The sequence below is a fragment of the Littorina saxatilis genome, linkage group LG7, assembly GCF_037325665.1.
Source record: "Littorina saxatilis isolate snail1 linkage group LG7, US_GU_Lsax_2.0, whole genome shotgun sequence".
Taxonomy (NCBI): Eukaryota; Metazoa; Mollusca; class Gastropoda; order Littorinimorpha; family Littorinidae; genus Littorina; species Littorina saxatilis.
Genome location: NC_090251.1, coordinates 2,809,482 through 2,828,175, shown reverse-complemented (window position 1 = coordinate 2,828,175; position 18,694 = coordinate 2,809,482). Strand labels below are relative to the sequence as shown.

At 43.5% G+C, this 18,694-nt stretch overlaps 1 protein-coding gene across 5 annotated transcripts in view; it reads right to left on the bottom strand.

Moving 5' to 3' along the window:
- The window catches only part of LOC138970466 (dynein axonemal intermediate chain 7 homolog), a 95,865-nt gene that overhangs the window by 18,815 nt on the left and 58,356 nt on the right, over nucleotides 1-18,694 (bottom strand). The window lies entirely within an intron of this gene.

Sequence of the window (18,694 nt, the reverse complement as noted above, 5' to 3'; positions counted from 1 at the left end):
CTATAAATAGCTTGCACTTTAAAGTTTTTCATTACATTTGATTTGATTTCTTGTACTTACTTATCCCATTGCTGGGAAATTCAGTCCCTTCCTACCAGTGGAAAGCTAGCAGTAATGAGAGTTGTCTACCCTGGTGTGTGCGTGTTGACGTGCCACTGTAGTGATATAAAGGTGGGACATGGATACTGTCTCTGAGTCTTCAGGTAAGATCAAAGCTCTAACGCATACAACATGTGCGATAGATTGTCGCAATAGATTAGTGAGAGTAATGCAAACCCCATCTCCAGGCACCTGACACAATAACAAGCATTGAAATGAACAAGCGACTTTTATCCTCAAGAGGAGTTACAACTTTGAAAGAGAGAAGAAGCAAAGGCAAAGACACAGACAACAACTAGCAAGAGACACAGACAACAACTAGCAAGAGACACAGACAACAACTAGCAAGAGACACAGACAACAACTAGCAAGAGACACAGACAACAACTAGCAAGACACAGACAACAACTAGCAAGACACAGACAACAACTAGCAAGACACAGACAACAACTAGCAAGAGACACAGACAACAACTAGCAAGAGACACAGACAACAACTAGCAAGAGACACAGACAACAACTAGCAAGAGACACAGACAACAACTAGCAAGAGACACAGACAACAACTAGCAAGAGACACAGACAACAACTAGCAAGAGACACAGACAACAACTAGCAAGAGACACAGACAACAACTAGCAAGAGACACAGACAACAACTAGCAAGAGACACAGACAACAACTAGCAAGAGACACAGACAACAACTAGCAAGACACAGACAACAACTAGCAAGAGACACAGACAACAACTAGCAAGACACAGACAACAACTAGCAAGAGACACAGACAACAACTAGCAAGAGACACAGACAACAACTAGCAAGACACAGACAACAACTAGCGAGAGACACAGACAACAACTAGCAAGAGACACAGACAACAACTAGCAAGACACAGACAACAACTAGCAAGAGACATAGACAACAACTAGCAAGAGACAGACAACAACTAGCAAGACACAGACAACAACTAGCAAGACACAGACAACAACTAGCAAGACACAGACAACAACTAGCAAGAGACACAGACAACAACTAGCAAGAGACACAGACAACAACTAGCAAGAGACAGACAACAACTAGCAAGAGACAGACAACAACTAGCAAGACACAGACAACAACTAGCAAGACACAGACAACAACTAGCAAGACACAGACAACAACTAGCAAGAGACACAGACAACAACTAGCAAGACACAGACAACAACTAGCAAGAGACACAGACAACAACTAGCAAGACACAGACAACAACTAGCGAGACACAGACAACAACTAGCAAGAGACAGACAACAACTAGCAAGAGACACAGACAACAACTAGCAAGACACAGACAACAACTAGCGAGACACAGACAACAACTAGCAAGACACAGACAACAACTAGCAAGAGACACAGACAACAACTAGCAAGAGACACAGACAACAACTAGCAAGAGACACAGACAACACCTAGCAAGAGACACAGACAACAACTAGCGAGAGACACAGACAACAACTAGCAAGAGACACAGACAACAACTAGCAAGAGACACAGACAACAACTAGCAAGAGACACAGACAACAACTAGCAAGAGACACAGACAACAACTAGCAAGAGACACAGACAACAACTAGCGAGAGACACAGACAACAACTAGCAAGAGACACAGACAACAACTAGCAAGAGACACAGACAACAACTAGCAAGAGACACAGACAACAACTAGCAAGAGACACAGACAACAACTAGCGAGAGACACAGACAACAACTAGCAAGAGACACAGACAACAACTAGCAAGAGACACAGACAACAACTAGCGAGACACAGACAACAACTAGCAAGACACAGACAAAACTAGCAAGAGACACAGACAACAACTAGCAAGAGACACAGACAACAACTAGCAAGAGACACAGACAACAACTAGCAAGAGACACAGACAACAACTAGCAAGAGACACAGACAACAACTAGCAAGAGACACAGACAACGACTAGCAAGAGACACAGACAACAACTAGCAAGAGACACAGACAACAACTAGCAAGACACAGACAACAACTAGCAAGAGACACAGACAACAACTAGCAAGAGACACAGACAACAACTAGCAAGACACAGACAACAACTAGCAAGAGACACAGACAACAACTAGCAAGAGACACAGACAACAACTAGCAAGAGACACAGACAACAACTAGCAAGAGACACAGACAACAACTAGCAAGAGACACAGACAACAACTAGCAAGAGACACAGACAACAACTAGCAAGAGACACAGACAACAACTAGCAAGACACAGACAACAACTAGCAAGAGACACAGACAACAACTAGCAAGACACAGACAACAACTAGCAAGACACAGACAACAACTAGCAAGAGACACAGACAACAACTAGCAAGAGACACAGACAACAACTAGCAAGAGACACAGACAACAACTAGCAAGACACAGACAACAACTAGCAAGAGACACAGACAACAACTAGCAAGAGACACAGACAACAACTAGCAAGAGACAGACAACAACTAGCAAGACACAGACAACAACTAGCAAGACACAGACAACAACTAGCAAGAGACACAGACAACAACTAGCAAGAGACACAGACAACGACTAGCGAGACACAGACAACAACTAGCAAGACACAGACAACAACTAGCAAGAGACAGACAACAACTAGCAAGAGACAGACAACAACTAGCAAGAGACAGACAACAACTAGCAAGAGACAGACAACAACTAGCAAGAGACACAGACAACAACTAGCGAGACACAGACAACAACTAGCAAGAGACAGACAACAACTAGCAAGAGACAGACAACAACTAGCAAGAGACACAGACAACAACTAGCAAGAGACACAGACAACAACTAGCAAGAGACAGACAACAACTAGCAAGAGACACAGAAAATAACTAGCAAGAGACACAGACAACAACTAGCAAAAGACACAGACAACAACTAGCAAGACACAGACAACAACTAGCAAGAGACACAGACAACAACTAGCAAGACACAGACAACAACTAGCAAGAGACAGACAACAACTAGCAAGACACAGACAACAACTAGCAAGAGACAGACAACAACTAGCAAGAGACAGACAACAACTAGCAAGAGACACAGACAACAACTAGCAAGAGACAGACAACAACTAGCAAGAGACAGACAACAACTAGCAAGACACAGACAACAACTAGCAAGAGACAGACAACAACTAGCAAGAGACAGACAACAACTAGCAAGAGACAGACAACAACTAGCAAGAGACAGACAACAACTAGCAAGAGACAGACAACAACTAGCAAGAGACACAGACAACAACTAGCAAGAGACAGACAACAACTAGCGAGAGACAGACAACAACTAGCAAGACACAGACAACAACTAGCGAGAGACAGACAACAACTAGCAAGAGACAGACAACAACTAGCGAGAGACACAGACAACAACTAGCAAGAGACACAGACAACAACTAGCAAGAGACAGACAACAACTAGCAAGAGACACAGACAACAACTAGCAAGAGACACAGACAACAACTAGCGAGACACAGACAACAACTAGCAAGAGACACAGACAACAACTAGCAAGAGACACAGACAACAACTAGCAAGACACAGACAACAACTAGCGAGACACAGACAACAACTAGCAAGACACAGACAACAACTAGCAAGACACAGACAACAACTAGCAAGAGACAGACAACAACTAGCGAGAGACACAGACAACAACTAGCAAGAGACACAGACAACAACTAGCAAGACACAGACAACAACTAGCAAGAGACAGACAACAACTAGCGAGAGACACAGACAACAACTAGCAAGAGACACAGACAACAACTAGACTAGCAAGAGACAGACAACAACTAGCAAGAGACAGACAACAACTAGCAAGACACAGACAACAACTAGCAAGAGACAGACAACAACTAGCAAGAGACACAGACAACAACTAGCAAGAGACAGACAACAACTAGCAAGAGACACAGACAACAACTAGCAAGAGACAGACAACAACTAGCGAGAGACAGACAACAACTAGCAAGAGACACAGACAACAACTAGCAAGAGACACAGACAACAACTAGCAAGAGACACAGACAACAACTAGCAAGAGACACAGACAACAACTAGCAAGAGACACAGACAACAACTAGCAAGAGACACAGACAACAACTAGCAAGACACAGACAACAACTAGCAAGAGACAGACAACAACTAGCAAGAGACACAGACAACAACTAGCAAGAGACAGACAACAACTAGCAAGAGACAGACAACAACTAGCAAGACACAGACAACAACTAGCAAGAGACAGACAACAACTAGCAAGAGACAGACAACAACTAGCAAGAGACAGACAACAACTAGCAAGACACAGACAACAACTAGCAAGAGACAGACAACAACTAGCAAGAGACAGACAACAACTAGCAAGAGACAGACAACAACTAGCAAGAGACAGACAACAACTAGCAAGAGACACAGACAACAACTAGCAAGAGACAGACAACAACTAGCAAGAGACACAGACAACAACTAGCAAGAGACACAGACAACAACTAGCAAGAGACAGACAACAACTAGCGAGAGACAGACAACAACTAGCGAGAGACAGACAACAACTAGCAAGAGACAGACAACAACTAGCGAGAGACAGACAACAACTAGCAAGAGACACAGACAACAACTAGCAAGAGACAGACAACAACTAGCAAGAGACAGACAACAACTAGCAAGAGACAGACAACAACTAGCAAGACACAGACAACAACTAGCAAGAGACACAGACAACAACTAGCAAGAGACAGACAACAACTAGCAAGACACAGACAACAACTAGCAAGAGACAGACAACAACTAGCAAGACACAGACAACAACTAGCAAGAGACACAGACAACAACTAGCGAGAGACAGACAACAACTAGCAAGAGACACAGACAACAACTAGCGAGAGACAGACAACAACTAGCGAGAGACAGACAACAACTAGCAAGAGACACAGACAACAACTAGCAAGAGACACAGACAACAACTAGCAAGACACAGACAACAACTAGCAAGAGACACAGACAACAACTAGCAAGAGACAGACAACAACTAGCAAGACACAGACAACAACTAGCAAGAGACAGACAACAACTAGCAAGACACAGACAACAACTAGCAAGAGACACAGACAACAACTAGCGAGACACAGACAACAACTAGCAAGAGACACAGACAACAACTAGCGAGAGACAGACAACAACTAGCGAGAGACAGACAACAACTAGCAAGAGACACAGACAACAACTAGCAAGAGACACAGACAACAACTAGCAAGAGACAGACAACAACTAGCAAGAGACAGACAACAACTAGCAAGAGACAGACAACAACTAGCAAGAGACACAGACAACAACTAGCAAGAGACACAGACAACAACTAGCAAGAGACAGACAACAACTAGCAAGAGACACAGACAACAACTAGCAAGAGACAGACAACAACTAGCAAGACACAGACAACAACTAGCAAGAGACAGACAACAACTAGCAAGACACAGACAACAACTAGCAAGAGACACAGACAACAACTAGCGAGACACAGACAACAACTAGCAAGAGACACAGACAACAACTAGCGAGAGACAGACAACAACTAGCGAGAGACAGACAACAACTAGCAAGAGACACAGACAACAACTAGCGAGAGACAGACAACAACTAGCAAGAGACACAGACAACAACTAGCGAGAGACAGACAACAACTAGCGAGAGACAGACAACAACTAGCAAGAGACACAGACAACAACTAGCAAGAGACACAGACAACAACTAGCAAGAGACAGACAACAACTAGCAAGAGACAGACAACAACTAGCAAGAGACAGACAACAACTAGCAAGAGACACAGACAACAACTAGCAAGAGACAGACAACAACTAGCAAGAGACACAGACAACAACTAGCAAGAGACAGACAACAACTAGCAAGACACAGACAACAACTAGCAAGAGACACAGACAACAACTAGCAAGAGACAGACAACAACTAGCAAGACACAGACAACAACTAGCAAGAGACACAGACAACAACTAGCGAGAGACAGACAACAACTAGCAAGAGACACAGACAACAACTAGCGAGAGACAGACAACAACTAGCGAGAGACAGACAACAACTAGCAAGAGACACAGACAACAACTAGCAAGAGACAGACAACAACTAGCAAGAGACACAGACAACAACTAGCAAGAGACAGACAACAACTAGCAAGAGACACAGACAACAACTAGCAAGAGACAGACAACAACTAGCAAGAGACAGACAACAACTAGCAAGAGACACAGACAACAACTAGCAAGAGACAGACAACAACTAGCGAGAGACAGACAACAACTAGCAAGAGACACAGACAACAACTAGCAAGAGACAGACAACAACTAGCAAGAGACAGACAACAACTAGCAAGAGACAGACAACAACTAGCAAGAGACAGACAACAACTAGCAAGAGACAGACAACAACTAGCAAGAGACAGACAACAACTAGCAAGAGACACAGACAACAACTAGCGAGACACAGACAACTAGCAAGAGACAGACAACAACTAGCAAGAGACAGACAACAACTAGCAAGAGACACAGACAACAACTAGCAAGAGACACAGACAACAACTAGCAAGAGACAGACAACAACTAGCAAGAGACACAGAAAACAACTAGCAAGAGACACAGACAACAACTAGCAAGAGACACAGACAACAACTAGCAAGACACAGACAACAACTAGCAAGAGACACAGACAACAACTAGCAAGACACAGACAACAACTAGCAAGAGACAGACAACAACTAGCAAGACACAGACAACAACTAGCAAGAGACAGACAACAACTAGCAAGAGACAGACAACAACTAGCAAGAGACACAGACAACAACTAGCAAGAGACAGACAACAACTAGCAAGAGACAGACAACAACTAGCAAGACACAGACAACAACTAGCAAGAGACAGACAACAACTAGCAAGAGACAGACAACAACTAGCAAGAGACAGACAACAACTAGCAAGAGACAGACAACAACTAGCAAGAGACAGACAACAACTAGCAAGAGACACAGACAACAACTAGCAAGAGACAGACAACAACTAGCGAGAGACAGACAACAACTAGCAAGACACAGACAACAACTAGCGAGAGACAGACAACAACTAGCAAGAGACAGACAACAACTAGCGAGAGACACAGACAACAACTAGCAAGAGACACAGACAACAACTAGCAAGAGACAGACAACAACTAGCAAGAGACACAGACAACAACTAGCAAGAGACACAGACAACAACTAGCGAGACACAGACAACAACTAGCAAGAGACACAGACAACAACTAGCAAGAGACACAGACAACAACTAGCAAGACACAGACAACAACTAGCGAGACACAGACAACAACTAGCAAGACACAGACAACAACTAGCAAGACACAGACAACAACTAGCAAGAGACAGACAACAACTAGCGAGAGACACAGACAACAACTAGCAAGAGACACAGACAACAACTAGCAAGACACAGACAACAACTAGCAAGACACAGACAACAACTAGCGAGAGACACAGACAACAACTAGCAAGAGACACAGACAACGACTAGCAAGAGACACAGACAACAACTAGCAAGAGACACAGACAACAACTAGCAAGACACAGACAACAACTAGCAAGAGACAGACAACAACTAGCAAGAGACACAGACAACAACTAGCAAGAGACAGACAACAACTAGCAAGAGACAGACAACAACTAGCAAGACACAGACAACAACTAGCAAGAGACAGACAACAACTAGCAAGAGACACAGACAACAACTAGCAAGAGACAGACAACAACTAGCAAGAGACACAGACAACAACTAGCAAGAGACAGACAACAACTAGCAAGAGACAGACAACAACTAGCAAGAGACACAGACAACAACTAGCAAGAGACACAGACAACAACTAGCAAGAGACACAGACAACAACTAGCAAGAGACACAGACAACAACTAGCAAGAGACACAGACAACAACTAGCAAGAGACACAGACAACAACTAGCAAGACACAGACAACAACTAGCAAGAGACAGACAACAACTAGCAAGAGACACAGACAACAACTAGCAAGAGACAGACAACAACTAGCAAGAGACAGACAACAACTAGCAAGACACAGACAACAACTAGCAAGAGACAGACAACAACTAGCAAGAGACAGACAACAACTAGCAAGAGACAGACAACAACTAGCAAGACACAGACAACAACTAGCAAGAGACAGACAACAACTAGCAAGAGACAGACAACAACTAGCAAGAGACAGACAACAACTAGCAAGAGACACAGACAACAACTAGCAAGAGACAGACAACAACTAGCAAGAGACAGACAACAACTAGCAAGAGACACAGACAACAACTAGCAAGAGACACAGACAACAACTAGCAAGAGACAGACAACAACTAGCGAGAGACAGACAACAACTAGCAAGAGACAGACAACAACTAGCAAGAGACAGACAACAACTAGCGAGAGACAGACAACAACTAGCAAGAGACACAGACAACAACTAGCAAGAGACAGACAACAACTAGCAAGAGACAGACAACAACTAGCAAGAGACAGACAACAACTAGCAAGACACAGACAACAACTAGCAAGAGACACAGACAACAACTAGCAAGAGACAGACAACAACTAGCAAGACACAGACAACAACTAGCAAGAGACAGACAACAACTAGCAAGACACAGACAACAACTAGCAAGAGACACAGACAACAACTAGCGAGAGACAGACAACAACTAGCAAGAGACACAGACAACAACTAGCGAGAGACAGACAACAACTAGCAAGAGACAGACAACAACTAGCAAGAGACACAGACAACAACTAGCAAGAGACACAGACAACAACTAGCAAGACACAGACAACAACTAGCAAGAGACACAGACAACAACTAGCAAGAGACAGACAACAACTAGCAAGACACAGACAACAACTAGCAAGAGACAGACAACAACTAGCAAGACACAGACAACAACTAGCAAGAGACAGACAACAACTAGCAAGACACAGACAACAACTAGCAAGAGACACAGACAACAACTAGCGAGAGACAGACAACAACTAGCAAGAGACACAGACAACAACTAGCGAGAGACAGACAACAACTAGCGAGAGACAGACAACAACTAGCAAGAGACACAGACAACAACTAGCAAGAGACACAGACAACAACTAGCAAGAGACAGACAACAACTAGCAAGAGACAGACAACAACTAGCAAGAGACAGACAACAACTAGCAAGAGACACAGACAACAACTAGCAAGAGACACAGACAACAACTAGCAAGAGACAGACAACAACTAGCAAGAGACACAGACAACAACTAGCAAGAGACAGACAACAACTAGCAAGACACAGACAACAACTAGCAAGAGACAGACAACAACTAGCAAGACACAGACAACAACTAGCAAGAGACACAGACAACAACTAGCGAGAGACAGACAACAACTAGCAAGAGACACAGACAACAACTAGCGAGAGACAGACAACAACTAGCGAGAGACAGACAACAACTAGCAAGAGACACAGACAACAACTAGCGAGAGACAGACAACAACTAGCAAGAGACACAGACAACAACTAGCGAGAGACAGACAACAACTAGCGAGAGACAGACAACAACTAGCAAGAGACACAGACAACAACTAGCAAGAGACACAGACAACAACTAGCAAGAGACAGACAACAACTAGCAAGAGACAGACAACAACTAGCAAGAGACAGACAACAACTAGCAAGAGACACAGACAACAACTAGCAAGAGACAGACAACAACTAGCAAGAGACACAGACAACAACTAGCAAGAGACAGACAACAACTAGCAAGACACAGACAACAACTAGCAAGAGACACAGACAACAACTAGCGAGAGACAGACAACAACTAGCGAGAGACAGACAACAACTAGCAAGAGACACAGACAACAACTAGCAAGAGACACAGACAACAACTAGCAAGAGACAGACAACAACTAGCAAGAGACAGACAACAACTAGCAAGAGACAGACAACAACTAGCAAGAGACACAGACAACAACTAGCAAGAGACAGACAACAACTAGCAAGAGACACAGACAACAACTAGCAAGAGACACAGACAACAACTAGCAAGAGACAGACAACAACTAGCAAGACACAGACAACAACTAGCAAGAGACAGACAACAACTAGCAAGACACAGACAACAACTAGCAAGAGACACAGACAACAACTAGCAAGAGACAGACAACAACTAGCAAGAGACACAGACAACAACTAGCGAGAGACAGACAACAACTAGCAAGAGACACAGACAACAACTAGCGAGAGACAGACAACAACTAGCGAGAGACAGACAACAACTAGCAAGAGACACAGACAACAACTAGCAAGAGACAGACAACAACTAGCAAGAGACACAGACAACAACTAGCAAGAGACAGACAACAACTAGCAAGAGACACAGACAACAACTAGCAAGAGACAGACAACAACTAGCAAGAGACAGACAACAACTAGCAAGAGACACAGACAACAACTAGCAAGAGACAGACAACAACTAGCAAGAGACACAGACAACAACTAGCAAGAGACAGACAACAACTAGCGAGAGACACAGACAACAACTAGCAAGAGACAGACAACAACTAGCAAGAGACACAGACAACAACTAGCAAGAGACAGACAACAACTAGCAAGACACAGACAACAACTAGCAAGAGACACAGACAACAACTAGCAAGAGACACAGACAACAACTAGCAAGAGACAGACAACAACTAGCAAGACACAGACAACAACTAGCAAGAAACAGACAACAACTAGCAAGAGACAGACAACAACTAGCAAGAGACACAGACAACAACTAGCAAGAGACAGACAACAACTAGCAAGAGACAGACAACAACTAGCAAGACACAGACAACAACTAGCAAGAGACACAGACAACAACTAGCAAGAGACAGACAACAACTAGCAAGAGACAGACAACAACTAGCAAGAGACACAGACAACAACTAGCAAGAGACAGACAACAACTAGCAAGAGACACAGACAACAACTAGCAAGAGACAGACAACAACTAGCGAGAGACACAGACAACAACTAGCAAGAGACAGACAACAACTAGCAAGAGACACAGACAACAACTAGCAAGAGACAGACAACAACTAGCAAGACACAGACAACAACTAGCAAGAGACACAGACAACAACTAGCAAGAGACACAGACAACAACTAGCAAGAGACAGACAACAACTAGCAAGACACAGACAACAACTAGCAAGAAACAGACAACAACTAGCAAGAGACAGACAACAACTAGCAAGAGACAGACAACAACTAGCAAGACACAGACAACAACTAGCAAGAAACAGACAACAACTAGCAAGACACAGACAACAACTAGCAAGAGACAGACAACAACTAGCAAGAGACAGACAACAACTAGCAAGACACAGACAACAACTAGCAAGAGACACAGACAACAACTAGCAAGAGACAGACAACAACTAACAAGAGACACAGACAACAACTAGCAAGAGACACAGACAACAACTAGCAAGAGACAGACAACAACTAGCAAGAGACACAGACAACAACTAGCAAGACACAGACAACAACTAGCAAGAGACACAGACAACAACTAGCGAGAGACAGACAACAACTAGCAAGAGACAGACAACAACTAGCAAGAGAAACAGACAACAACTAGCAAGAGACACAGACAACAACTAGCAAGACACAGACAACAACTAGCAAGAGACACAGACAACAACTAGCAAGAGACACAGACAACAACTAGCAAGAGACAGACAACAACTAGCAAGACACAGACAACAACTAGCAAGAGACACAGACAACAACTAGCAAGAGACACAGACAACAACTAGCAAGACACAGACAACAACTAGCAAGAGACACAGACAACAACTAGCAAGAGACACAGACAACAACTAGCAAGAGACACAGACAACAACTAGCAAGAGACACAGACAACAACTAGCAAGACACAGACAACAACTAGCAAGAGACAGACAACAACTAGCAAGAGACAGACAACAACTAGCGAGACACAGACAACAACTAGCAAGAGACACAGACAACAACTAGCAAGACACAGACAACAACTAGCAAGAGACACAGACAACAACTAGCAAGACACAGACAACAACTAGCAAGAGACAGACAACAACTAGCAAGAGACAGACAACAACTAGCAAGACACAGACAACAACTAGCAAGACACAGACAACAACTAGCAAGACACAGACAACAACTAGCAAGACACACAGACAACAACTAGCAAGACACAGACAACAACTAGCAAGAGACACAGACAACAACTAGCAAGAGACACAGACAACAACTAGCGAGAGACACAGACAACAACTAGCAAGACACAGACAACAACTAGCGAGAGACACAGACAACAACTAGCAAGAGACACAGACAACAACTAGCAAGAGACACAGACAACAACTAGCAAGAGACACAGACAACAACTAGCAAGACACAGACAACAACTAGCAAGAGACAGACAACAACTAGCAAGAGACACAGACAACAACTAGCAAGAGACAGACAACAACTAGCAAGACACAGACAACAACTAGCAAGAGACAGACAACAACTAGCAAGAGACAGACAACAACTAGCAAGAGACAGACAACAACTAGCAAGAGAAACAGACAACAACTAGCAAGAGACACAGACAACAACTAGCAAGACACAGACAACAACTAGCAAGAGACACAGACAACAACTAGCAAGAGACAGACAACAACTAGCAAGAGACACAGACAACAACTAGCAAGACACAGACAACAACTAGCAAGAGACACAGACAACAACTAGCAAGAGACAGACAACAACTAGCAAGAGACAGACAACAACTAGCAAGAGAAACAGACAACAACTAGCAAGAGACACAGACAACAACTAGCAAGACACAGACAACAACTAGCAAGAGACACAGACAACAACTAGCAAGAGACACAGACAACAACTAGCAAGAGACAGACAACAACTAGCAAGAGACACAGACAACAACTAGCAAAAGACACAGACAACAACTAGCAAGACACAGACAACAACTAGCAAGAGACACAGACAACAACTAGCAAGAGACACAGACAACAACTAGCAAGAGACACAGACAACTAGCAAGAGACAGACAACAACTAGCAAGAGACACAGACAACAACTAGCAAGAGAACAGACAACAACTAGCAAGAGACAGACAACAACTAGCAAGAGACACAGACAACAACTAGCAAGAGACAGACAACAACTAGCAAGAGACAGACAACAACTAGCAAGACACAGACAACAACTAGCAAGACACAGACAACAACTAGCAAGACACAGACAACAACTAGCGAGACACAGACAACAACTAGCAAGAGACACAGACAACAACTAGCAAAAGACACAGACAACAACTAGCAAGACACAGACAACAACTAGCAAGAGACACAGACAACAACTAGCAAGAGACACAGACAACAACTAGCAAGAGACACAGACAACTAGCAAGAGACAGACAACAACTAGCAAGAGACACAGACAACAACTAGCAAGAGACACAGACAACAACTAGCAAGAGACAGACAACAACTAGCAAGAGACACAGACAACAACTAGCAAGAGACAGACAACAACTAGCAAGAGACACAGACAACAACTAGCAAGAGACAGACAACAACTAGCAAGAGACAGACAACAACTAGCAAGACACAGACAACAACTAGCAAGAGACACAGACAACAACTAACAAGAGACACAGACAACAACTAGCAAGACACAGACAACAACTAGCAAGACACAGACAACAACTAGCAAGACACAGACAACAACTAGCAAGACACAGACAACAACTAGCGAGACACAGACAACAACTAGCAAGAGACACAGACAACAACTAGCAAGACACAGACAACAACTAGCAAGAGACACAGACAACAACTAGCAAGACACAGACAACAACTAGCAAGAGACAGACAACAACTAGCAAGAGACACAGACAACAACTAGCAAGAGACACAGACAACAACTAGCAAGAGACAGACAACAACTAGCAAGAGACAGACAACAACTAGCAAGAGACAGACAACAACTAGCAAGACACAGACAACAACTAGCAAGAGACACAGACAACAACTAGCAAGAGACAGACAACAACTAGCAAGACACAGACAACAACTAGCAAGAAACAGACAACAACTAGCAAGAGACAGACAACAACTAGCAAGAGACAGACAACAACTAGCAAGACACAGACAACAACTAGCAAGAACAGACAACAACTAGCAAGACACAGACAACAACTAGCAAGAGACAGACAACAACTAGCAAGAGACAGACAACAACTAGCAAGACACAGACAACAACTAGCAAGAGACACAGACAACAACTAGCAAGAGACAGACAACAACTAGCAAGAGACACAGACAACAACTAGCAAGAGACACAGACAACAACTAGCAAGAGACAGACAACAACTAGCAAGAGACACAGACAACAACTAGCAAGACACAGACAACAACTAGCAAGAGACACAGACAACAACTAGCGAGAGACAGACAACAACTAGCAAGAGACAGACAACAACTAGCAAGAGACACAGACAACAACTAACAAGAGACACAGACAACAACTAGCAAGACACAGACAACAACTAGCAAGAGACACAGACAACAACTAGCAAGAGACACAGACAACAACTAGCAAGAGACAGACAACAACTAGCAAGACACAGACAACAACTAGCAAGAGACACAGACAACAACTAGCAAGAGACACAGACAACAACTAGCAAGACACAGACAACAACTAGCAAGAGACACAGACAACAACTAGCAAGAGACACAGACAACAACTAGCAAGAGACACAGACAACAACTAGCGAGAGACACAGACAACAACTAGCAAGACACAGACAACAACTAGCAAGAGACAGACAACAACTAGCAAGAGACAGACAACAACTAGCGAGACACAGACAACAACTAGCAAGAGACACAGACAACAACTAGCAAGACACAGACAACAACTAGCAAGAGACACAGACAACAACTAGCAAGACACAGACAACAACTAGCAAGAGACAGACAACAACTAGCAAGAGACAGACAACAACTAGCAAGACACAGACAACAACTAGCAAGACACAGACAACAACTAGCAAGACACAGACAACAACTAGCAAGAGACACAGACAACAACTAGCAAGACACAGACAACAACTAGCAAGAGACACAGACAACAACTAGCAAGAGACACAGACAACAACTAGCGAGAGACACAGACAACAACTAGCAAGACACAGACAACAACTAGCAAGAGACACAGACAACAACTAGCAAGAGACACAGACAACAACTAGCAAGAGACACAGACAACAACTAGCAAGAGACACAGACAACAACTAGCAAGACACAGACAACAACTAGCAAGAGACAGACAACAACTAGCAAGAGACACAGACAACAACTAGCAAGAGACAGACAACAACTAGCAAGACACAGACAACAACTAGCAAGAGACAGACAACAACTAGCAAGAGACAGACAACAACTAGCAAGAGACAGACAACAACTAGCAAGAGAAACAGACAACAACTAGCAAGAGACACAGACAACAACTAGCAAGACACAGACAACAACTAGCAAGAGACACAGACAACAACTAGCAAGAGACAGACAACAACTAGCAAGAGACACAGACAACAACTAGCAAGACACAGACAACAACTAGCAAGAGACACAGACAACAACTAGCAAGAGACAGACAACAACTAGCAAGAGACAGACAACAACTAGCAAGAGAAACAGACAACAACTAGCAAGAGACACATACAACAACTAGCAAGACACAGACAACAACTAGCAAGAGACACAGACAACAACTAGCAAGAGACACAGACAACAACTAGCAAGAGACAGACAACAACTAGCAAGAGACACAGACAACAACTAGCAAGAGACACAGACAACAACTAGCAAGACACAGACAACAACTAGCAAGAGACACAGACAACAACTAGCAAGAGACACAGACAACAACTAGCAAGAGACACAGACAACTAGCAAGAGACAGACAACAACTAGCAAGAGACACAGACAACAACTAGCAAGAGAAACAGACAACAACTAGCAAGAGACAGACAACAACTAGCAAGAGACACAGACAACAACTAGCAAGAGACAGACAACAACTAGCAAGAGACAGACAACAACTAGCAAGACACAGACAACAACTAGCAAGACACAGACAACAACTAGCAAGACACAGACAACAACTAGCGAGACACAGACAACAACTAGCAAGAGACACAGACAACAACTAGCAAGACACAGACAACAACTAGCAAGACACAGACAACAACTAGCAAGAGACACAGACAACAACTAGCAAGAGACACAGACAACAACTAGCAAGAGACACAGACAACTAGCAAGAGACAGACAACAACTAGCAAGAGACACAGACAACAACTAGCAAGAGACACAGACAACAACTAGCAAGAGACAGACAACAACTAGCAAGAGACACAGACAACAACTAGCAAGAGACAGACAACAACTAGCAAGAGACAGACAACAACTAGCAAGAGACACAGACAACAACTAGCAAGACACAGACAACAACTAGCAAGACACAGACAACAACTAGCGAGACACAGACAACAACTAGCAAGAGACACAGACAACAACTAGCAAGACACAGACAACAACTAGCAAGACACAGACAACAACTAGCAAGAGACACAGACAACAACTAGCAAGAGACAGACAACAACTAGCAAGACACAGACAACAACTAGCAAGAGACAGACAACAACTAGCAAGACACAGACAACAACTAGCAAGAGACACAGACAACAACTAGCGAGAGACAGACAACAACTAGCAAGAGACACAGACAACAACTAGCGAGAGACAGACAACAACTAGCGAGAGACAGACAACAACTAGCAAGAGACACAGACAACAACTAGCAAGAGACACAGACAACAACTAGCAAGAGACAGACAACAACTAGCAAGAGACAGACAACAACTAGCAAGAGACAGACAACAACTAGCAAGAGACACAGACAACAACTAGCAAGAGACACAGACAACAACTAGCAAGAGACAGACAACAACTAGCAAGAGACACAGACAACAACTAGCAAGAGACAGACAACAACTAGCAAGACACAGACAACAACTAGCAAGAGACAGACAACAACTAGCAAGACACAGACAACAACTAGCAAGAGACACAGACAACAACTAGCGAGAGACAGACAACAACTAGCAAGAGACACAGACAACAACTAGCGAGAGACAGACAACAACTAGCGAGAGACAGACAACAACTAGCAAGAGACACAGACAACAACTAGCGAGAGACAGACAACAACTAGCAAGAGACACAGACAACAACTAGCGAGAGACAGACAACAACTAGCGAGAGACAGACAACAACTAGCAAGAGACAGACAACAACTAGCAAGAGACAGACAACAACTAGCAAGAGACACAGACAACAACTAGCAAGAGACAGACAACAACTAGCAAGAGACAGACAACAACTAGCAAGAGACACAGACAACAACTAGCAAGAGACAGACAACAACTAGCAAGAGACAGACAACAACTAGCAAGAGACAGACAACAACTAGCGAGACACAGACAACAACTAGCAAGAGACACAGACAACAACTAGCAAGAGACAGACAACAACTAGCAAGACACAGACAACAACTAGCAAGAGACAGACAACAACTAGCAAGACACAGACAACAACTAGCAAGAGACACAGACAACAACTAGCAAGAGACAGACAACAACTAGCAAGAGACACAGACAACAACTAGCAAGAGACAGACAACAACTAGCGAGAGACAGACAACAACTAGCAAGAGACACAGACAACAACTAGCAAGAGACAGACAACAACTAGCAAGAGACACAGACAACAACTAGCAAGAGACAGACAACAACTAGCAAGAGACACAGACAACAACTAGCAAGAGACAGACAACAACTAGCAAGAGACAGACAACAACTAGCAAGAGACACAGACAACAACTAGCAAGAGACAGACAACAACTAGCAAGAGACACAGACAACAACTAGCAAGAGACAGACAACAACTAGCAAGAGACACAGACAACAACTAGCAAGAGACAGACAACAACTAGCAAGAGACAGACAACAACTAGCAAGAGACAGACAACAACTAGCAAGAGACACAGACAACAACTAGCAAGAGACAGACAACAACTAGCAAGAGACAGACAACAACTAGCAAGACACAGACAACAACTAGCAAGAGACACAGACAACAACTAGCAAGAGACAGACAACAACTAGCAAGAGACAGACAACAACTAGCAAGAGACACAGACAACAACTAGCAAGAGACAGACAACAACTAGCAAGAGACACAGACAACAACTAGCAAGAGACAGACAACAACTAGCGAGAGACACAGACAACAACTAGCAAGAGACAGACAACAACTAGCAAGAGACA